This window comes from Nicotiana tabacum, chromosome 14, assembly GCF_000715075.1.
Source record: "Nicotiana tabacum cultivar K326 chromosome 14, ASM71507v2, whole genome shotgun sequence".
In the NCBI taxonomy this organism is placed as follows: Eukaryota; Viridiplantae; Streptophyta; class Magnoliopsida; order Solanales; family Solanaceae; genus Nicotiana; species Nicotiana tabacum.
Genome location: NC_134093.1, coordinates 16,395,654 through 16,405,126, shown reverse-complemented (window position 1 = coordinate 16,405,126; position 9,473 = coordinate 16,395,654).

Genomic DNA, 9,473 nt, shown 5'->3' with positions numbered 1-9,473 from the left:
TCTAGAAATATTAAATTTCATTATAAAAGTATCTTTGATAAGGAGTTTGCCTTCCTTAGTGTTTGTTCATGGCCCAGATTTTGAGTCGTGACATGAAAATTATCTAAAAAACTAATTTTCGAAATTAAAATATTTCCCACAAAATATTGTTCTACCCAAGAAATATTCTATATGAGACCAAATTCACCCTCCATTCAATTACATGGGCTGTGACAAGCAAAATACAAAATAAAGAAGCCCCACATTGGGTATAAAACTATAAATTATCATACCTAATATATACAACGAATTTAGGCACATGATTGCCTTAGACATCGCAAAATGTTGAGCAACGGTTTCATGGGTTATGGCAAAAAAAAAATTTACATATGGTATGTCTGTTGCATCGGTCATCAAAATTATTTTAAAAAAATAAAAATAAAAATAAATAAATAAAAAAGAGAGAGAGAAATTGTCATGAGCAAAGTCAATTATTGGATCAACAACATTGGATGCTCTAAACAACAATTTCTGGATCCATTAGTAGTGCTATACATAAACTAGAATAATATTACTTTTAGTTCATTACAAGATATATCGTATGTTATACATTTTTTGTCCATCGCAATTTTTTTGGGTTCTAGTATCTTTAGTGCATGCAGTACAAGATATATCGTATGTTATACACTTTTTTTCCACCGCAATTTTTCGAGTCTTAGTAATCTTTAATGCAATACAAGATGTATCGTATGTTATACACTTTTTTTTTCATCGTAATTTTCCGAGTCTTAATGATCTTTAATGCAACACAAGATGTATCATACATTTTTTTTCTATCGAAATTTTTCGGGTCTTGGTGATCACTATAAAGTTCAAACCTATTACTTAATTTACTTTACATTTTTCCCCAATCATTTTCCTTTAGACGTGTATTTGTTTTTGTTGCAAAATTGGATTATTTTTGTTTGCAGTTATTGCCTCACAATGAACCAGTCAATGATAATTGCAATACATATTTAAAGAATTGAAAGCAAATAAATGTGGTAGTACATAATATAAATTCTACTCACGCCTCCATAAAAGTTGATCTTGAAGTCAAATTTTGCGTACAACATTAATATCAATTTTTAATACTTCGTTACCGGCATTGTCAATTATTATGATTTTCATTCAGTAATGTCTTAACTAAATGTTATTCACTCTGTTCATTTTTATATGACTTTATTTTAGAACGTCACAATTAATATTATAAGTGTTTCTTCAGTTTTTCTATATGTCGTGGACTAATCAAGATTCAAATATTAAATATATATTTAAAAATCAGTCTAAACCTCGAAAAATCAAGATGTGTTAGATAAACTAGACCAGAATAGATATGTTTCTTTATAATTGTGGTGTCTGGGATAACTTGTGAGTATTTCGACTAATTTTATGATTATATCTGACATCTTCCACCAGTACGTGTATCGGATAATTCTGACCATCAAAGGATAGACAGATGAGAAGTAATCACCTCATATTTTTACTTCCGCTGAAATTTGAACCTAAAACTTTATATATTTCAACTCATTACATTGACCACTAAGTCATATATTTGAGAGCATAATAGCTACTTTCACAATGTTGTGATTTGTCTCGCAATATTCTATATTTTATCTAAATTAATATTCAGTCACCTATGTCATTCTTTTTTGTCTTTTCGTATAACCAATTTCGAATAGTCCATGATATTTTTGTCTTTGAAGCAATGATTTTCTAATACTCAAATCATTCCAACGTATTTGGCTTTATTTTTATGATCATGAAATAGACTATAATGTAATTGTGCAACATCCGCTAACTGTGGCCACACGATAATATGATAATGATAAGAAAATTATAGGGTAGAATAATAATAATTATTACTATTATTATTATTATAGCTGCTGAACCACCTCTATATATCAGTCTCTAGTAAGAATAATAATAACATACTTTACACAAAATTTCATCACTTATTTAAAGTTCAATTGGTATAATTATAATATCTATGCCCTATTCTTATGCTCTTTTACTAATCTCTTTTCTAAATATTTGGCAACCAAACAGCCCAACGGAAGTTAGAAATGTAATGTCGATGCTCAATTGGAACATGAATAATTAGTTTTGTTTTAAAATAAATAAGAAAAAGGAAATAAATAAATAAATAAATAAATAAATAAATAAAGAAAGAAATCTTTTCGAACTTGGGCCAATTTTAAACAAATTGGCCCAAACAAACTCAGCCCAAACCCAGGCCTGCCCGGTCCAACACCAGTGGATGCCCAGGGTGTCTAAACGACACCGTTTTAATCCAGTGTGGTCTGGGCCGTTGATCTCAGATTGATTTATTGTCATTTATTGATGTTCCTACCTTCTTTGCACAAGTAACAAGTAATATAACATTTCTCTTTCTGTACTTCAAACATTGTCTTTCTTTACTGTATTTACCCAAAATATGATAACAATTAAATATGTACCTAATTTTAAGGATACGTAGTTTGATTCAACACAAATAATTAAGAATATTAGATAAATGAATTAAAAACGAAATAAGCGATCAAACCAATTATGATGTTATGGTCGAGCCTGAACTTAGAGTGAACAGTGATCTCATCCTCGATTGGACCTCCGATTCGAGCCCAGTCGTGAATGAAGAACAGAATAAGTGAACAAGAACTTTAACAGTAGCTAAAAGGCAGAAAATAAACTTGTATTGCTTTGATTTGCGTATTACAATGTGTCTTACAAAAGAAAATTTTCCCTTTTATATAGTAGGAGAGTTTCATCCCTAGTATAAGTCAAAAAGGTAAAAATCTTCCTTTTTCGGTAATTACTGATCCATAATCAACATCGAGCGATATCCGCACTGTGATGTCCTGTTGGGTGCGAATATCACGGCTCTCTATCCGTCGTCCGTAACCATTTACCGCGTTTCCCGAGGTCTTAGAACTCATTCTTGACCCGGGGCGCATCGCTTTACCATATCCGATGACGAGCACATCGTTCGCTCTTCCTGGATCTCGATACGAAGGGTCTCTAACCTCGATTACAATCTCGTGCATTCGTGCCCTTCCTCCGTTTCTCATCGGGAGATCGGGGTAGATATTACCCCCGATTTTACCCATACACAAATAGTCTTCTCGTTGTTCGGAGAGTAGGTTTACCGAAACGATGGGAAGAAATAGATGAACTCAGGTTCCTTCTTTCTTTACTGTATTTACCCAAAATATGATAACAATTAAATATTTACGCAATTTTAAGGATACGTAGTTTGATTCAACACAAATAATTAAGAATATTAGATAAATGAATTAAAAACGAAATAAGCGATCAAACCAATTATGATGTTATGGTCGAGCCTGAACTTAGAGTGAACAGTGATCTCATCCTCGATTGGAACTCCGATTCGAGTCCAGTCGTGAATGAAGAACAGAATAAGTGAACAAGAACTTTAACAGTAGCTAAAAGGCAGAAAATAAACTTGTATTGCTTTGATTTGCGTATTACAATGTGTCTTACAAAAGAAAATTTTTTCTTTTATATAGTAGGAGAGTTTCATCCCTAGTATAAGTCAAAAAGGTAAAAATCTTTCTTTTTCGGTAATTACTGATCCATAATCAACATCGAGCGATATCCGCACTGTGATGTTCGGTTGGGTGCGAATATCACGGCTCTCTATCCGTCGTCCGTAACCATTTACCGTATTTCCCGAGGTCTTAGAACTCATTCTTGACCCGGGGCGCATCGCTTTACCATATCCGATGACGAGCACATCGTTCGCTCTTCCTGTATCTTGATACGAAGGGTCTCTAACCTCGATTACAATCTCGTACATTCGTGCCCTTCCTCCGTTTCTCATCGGGAGATCGGGGTAGATATTACCCCCGATTTTACCCATACACAAATAGTCTTCTCGTTGTTCGGAGAGTAGGTTTACCGAAACGATGGGAAGAAATAGATGAACTCAGGTTCCTTCTTTCGTACGTTACACCAGAGATGACGGGTAAATCGAAATGTCCCATCAGTCGCGTCTTTCTGACTTTATGCACGTGTCAGCCGCCAGTTGACTGTCCTCAAATGCGAAACGTCGTGCATTGATTGTTCTTCCTCTATAAAGCTCTTACCCTTTTTCACTTCTTCCACTTTTCGATTCTAGAATTTATCCTCGAACTCTCTACTTGCTTTTAACTCCTCCAAATCTTTATACATTGCTCCTTAAACCTTCATATATTCAACTTCAATCCTCATACGTTTTCTTTAGATCTTCAACCCAGATCTTCATACCATCTTCATATTTTTCTTCAAACCTTTATATTTTTCTTCAAACCTTCATATTCCCCAGATTACGATGGAAAAAACCTCCAAGTCAGTGCCTCAATAGACTGCTCCTTCATCTTCTCACCCAGCCACAAATGCCGAGGTTGTCATTCCCGAAGTGGCTCAGGATCCCTCCATGAAGAGCTTCGTACCTGGAGGCTGCTCTATCGGGAACGACTTTAACATCGAGAAGGTCGCTAGTCAACAAGACCGAGGCAAGGAATCATGGAGATACATATGCTCTATTACTGAGGAAACACTACCCACAGTTAGAGCGGACTGTAACTTAGAGGGTAAGGAGGTAGTCATCCCCGGGCTTAATGACGACATCACTACTCGCTTGAAGGGGTACTTAAATGTTTACACTTACTCCTTCACCCTCATCCCGGTGGACCCCATAGTCCTTGCCTTCTACAAAAGGTACGAAGTGTGCCTCGGGAAAATCTACCCGTCCTTTTGGAGGATCGTGATCCTCTTACGACATTTCGTGAACAATACTGAAGCCCCTCGGTTCACCCTTGACGACCTACTTCGCCTATACAGTCCTCGAATCTTCTGAGGGGGACTGATCAAGCTCGTTCGCCGAGCGAGCAAGGCTTCGTTCTCGAGCATCGACGGGGACCAAGATCGAGGCTGGCAGGGGAGGTTCGTTCGGGTGAAAAATGAAAACCTCACCCCCTCCGAATTTCTACCGTTCCCAGAAAAGTGAAACGCATCCCGTAAGTATTTTCCTTCTCAAGTATTTGCCATTTCCCTTTATTCTGCCTCGCACTGGTTGTGTTTTTTGTTGTGTAGATGTTGCTCAAGTTCCTAATGCAGTTCCTCGCTTCAAGGAGTGGATCGAGGGGATCTACAAACAGATGTCATACTCTGAGAGCGCATGGCGCAAGCTCTCGAAGGGCAAGCGGGAGGCATGTTCCCACGGTGATGTTCTTTCCCGAATGATTTCTTTTGTACTTTTAGCTTACACATTGCTAAGTCTTCTTTTTTCTTACAGGTTTGCCTAAGACCACTTAACTCAGGCCGTTGGATGAGGATGAGGATCTGTCCTCGCTTGCTGAACCCTCCACTTGGGGACAGCCCGTGGCTGCATAAAGGAGGAGAAGAAGAAGAAGAATAAGAAAAGAAAGTCCTCAGGTTCCCCGGATGCTGAGGCGAAGAGGAAGAAGGTGACCATCCGAGTCCATAAAATCAAAAAGAGCACCAAGTCCAGCGTACCAAACTCTGATTCCCTCTATCGGCTCAAGGATGAGCCCAAGGACGATGACTTTTTTATTGATCATGGGTCGACCCTTAACGAGGGGGAGTAGGCAGCACTTGGGAAAGATGACCACGAGGTCGATCCCCCTCTAGCTCGAGAACCAGAGGGAGAGATAGAGCCCGCAGCCACTCGGGAGGCCACTCTTGTCCCGAAGGAGGTATCTTGTATCATCGACATCGTGGAAACACCCTCCTACACCGAGTCCATGCTTAAAGAGGCCCAAGCGGGCAAAGAGAAATCAAGTAAGATGGCGTCGGGCCCAGATGATGCCCTCAACACGTTCTTCAACGGCATGGATATGGCTGCACCAGAGGACTTTTCTGGGCTCGATCACCTAGAGGTCCCAAAAGGATGTACCATCGGGAGCGGGCGAGCTGAGTTCGAGCCCAAAACTAGTGATATAATTTCCCACCCCGAGCGTGGACCTTGAGCTCAAAAGGACGGTCGTTCTTGCGATCCCGACGGACGCTTGAGTCCTGTGCGCTCTGGTATGCGTAGCCAGCTACCTTCAATGCCTAGTGACCGAGGAGGACCATGCAAAGATGAACAAAATGGGCATGTCGAGCCTCTTCAACGAGGCGCAACAGGCACTGAATCGGGTAAGGCATTTACCCTTTGTACCTTTGTGAACCTTGTTTAGTTTTACACTTGTTCTAATAACTTCATTATTTTTCAGGCTTCAGTGGTTCATCATGAAAGCTTCCTTCGGTCTCGCTTGGAGATTAGACAGCTCGAGTTCGAGCTCAAAGAGTAAGTCCGGAAGAAGGACATGTATAAGGCTCTTAGTGAGCAACAAGACGAGGCCTTCAAGGACCTCCCAATTCTCCAATCTGAGCTAGAAAAGGCTCAAAAGGAGGCTTCGTCCTTGAAGCAGGAGCACAACGACCTGGTCGAGAAGGTAAGGATCTTTGAGGCTAAAAATGAGAAGCTACTCGTGGTGACTAACAGCGCAACTTCGCAGATCCAAGAAAAGGTAGATCTGATCGACCAGCTCCGGGCTAAGATGGATGAGGTCAAGGCCACGACCGAGGCGTGGAAGGGCAGGATGGACCTACTTTCATAAGAAAAAGGCTGCAAAAGCGGAGCTGGCATCGGTCGAGAACCAACTCCTAGTGGCAAAGGACAAGGCCGATAAGTGGTCTTGGCTAAATGATGATCTCCGGGCACAAGTGAGCTCGGCCATCACGAAAAGGGATGCCCTCGGACAAGAATATGTCGCATTGAGGTCCAAATAAGATGCAACCTCTTCTGACATCAAGGAAATTTTAGCCCAGTATAAGGCTGATGTGGTGGTAGCCGAGATCCGCTTAAAGATGAAGACTGAGTACATAAAATGGCTATCCAGCAGAGAGACTCTCGAAGAGATCCATGCCCGCGGTTTTGGCCTGTTGGCCGAGATTGAGGAAGCCGGGAGACTTTAGGCCGAGGCAAAGGAACTCTACGAGCCTGAGGGTCCCGAAGGCTCCGAGGGTTCCGACAGTTCAGGCGACGAGTCGAGTCCCAGTGAAGACCTGGCGTAGATGCCTTAGTTCTTTTCCAATTTTTTCTTATATATTATTTTGTTTATTTTGAGGCCGTTCTATCGTGCCTTTGTAAATATATTTTGGAATATATAAAATTTTCACTTTTTGGCAATACCGTGTCTTTACTTTTCCAGCATCTACTTGCAATTTTCTATTTGCGTATTATTTTTAATGCCTTAACATAAAATTAGATGTAGTCTAGCGTATCCATTTTTCGGAGGTCCGAACGGAGCCCGACTTCGATGCAACTTCAGGTTACTTGTGGCTTCGAATCTTCGGTAAAATCGAAGGCCTTTAAGATGTTTAAGTATTTTTAGACAATGTTTTTGTCGTGGGTAACCTTTTATTGGGTTTAGATTTTTCGTAATGGGCTTACTTTCTTGTTACGGACTTTGGACGACTTCGAGCCATTTTTAGGATGGCAGTAGCCTTTCATATTCGGGTACCGCCTAATGGGCTTGGTGTCTCTGGGATTCAGTAGCCCGGGTCGACCGAATTTTCATCGGACGACAGTCTCCGAGTAGGGGTAGCCTGTTGGCTTGACAGTCCCTGAGCAGGGGTAGCGCGTGGGCTTTAGGATCCAGGATCGAAGAAGCAAAATGCACAATAACAAAGTGTAAGAGAAGTAGAAATTACTTTCATTACTTAATATACAAGGTGCATAAAACTTGTGTTGTGGATAGAGTGGACTATGGTGGGCACGGTTCGTATGACTGTTTGACCCTTACAATAAATCCTAACCACCCAAGCCTTAGCTTTTGGCACATAAAAGTTTCTTTTCCTTTGCTAAAGATCTTAATCTTGGGGTAATTGCCCCCATTATTCGAGGCCGAACTCGTGAGGGCTCAGATATTGTTGATCTGATGCAAACGATCATCGATTCCAATTTAAGACCGGTCTTCAAATCTAAGGTAGCACGTTTTACTGTTGCCTCGTTAAAAACCTTGATGAAAAAGCCACTTCGGGACAAAACAGGTTCAAGGGAAAAAGAGTAGTACACGTGCTTTCAGACCTAGTAGCCACATCCGTCCTTGGCTGATTACCTACATACGTTAGTCCGATTTATAACAAAATTAAAAAAAGAATTAAGTTATTACCTTAGCAGTAGTATCGCTTTAAGTGTGTCACATTCCAGTTGTTTGGTAGTTGTACACCGTTTCCCGCATTGAGTTTATATGAGCCCTTGTCGATTATTCCGATAACTCGATACGGTCATTCCCAACTTGGTCCCAGTTATGTAGTGTTACCTTTCTCAATACCAATTCCCCGACTTAAAAATGTCGGAGGTTGGCTCTTCGGTTGTAGTATTTTTCTACTCGTTGCTTCTGAGCGGCTAACCGGACCATGGCGGCTTCCCGCCTTTCGACCAACAGTTCTAGGCTCGTGATCGTGGCCTCACCATTTGACTCTTTGGTAGAATACTGGAATCTAAGGCTCAATTCCCCCACCTTGACTAGTATTAACGCTTTAGCTCCGTAGACCAGAGAAACTCCTTCCATTTTCCTTTCGAACCGTTCAACCTCTTTTTCAGGTTTTGGAGTATAGTCTTGTTCGTTGATTCCGCCTACTCATTCCCACTAGGGTGATAAGGCGTTGATTAGGGCTGTATTTTGTCCCGGGCCCGGGCCTTAGTGGGCCTAACGGGCCGGGCCTCGCGGTCCCGGGCTTCGTGGTCCCGGGCTCTGGCGGTCCCGGGCCTGGCGGTCCCGGTCTTCGTGGGCCTAATGGGTGGAACCGGCCCGTGACGGGCCTAAGCCCACATGGTCCTGTGCTTAACGGGCCGGGCTCGTGGGCTTCGCGGGCCTAGCGGGTTTTTTTTTTTTTTTAAAGACAATTTCTTGTAGTATCATGGCTATATTAATATGTAGTATATATGTATATCTAATTATTAAAGTGCTTGACGAAAAAGAAAATAACAAAACAATAGTAAAACACTAAATTGTCATGCATAAATATCACTTCTTGATATTATATTGTATCTTATGTATATATATTCTCTTATATATTTTCTTTTAGTATATATATTGTATCTTATGTATATATTGTAGCTTATAAATATATTTTCTTGTAGTATATATATTGTATATTATGTATATATTGTAGCATAATATATTTTCTTGTAGTATATTATATTGTATCTTATGTATATATATTCTCTTATATATTTTCTTGTAGTATATATATTGTATATTATGTATATATTGTAGCATAATATATTTTCTTGTAGTATATATATTGTATCTTATGTATATATATTCTCTTATATATTTTCTTGTAGTATATATATTGTATATTATGTATATATTGTAGCTTATAAATATATTTTCTTGTAGTATATATATTGTATATTATGTATATATTGTAGCATAATA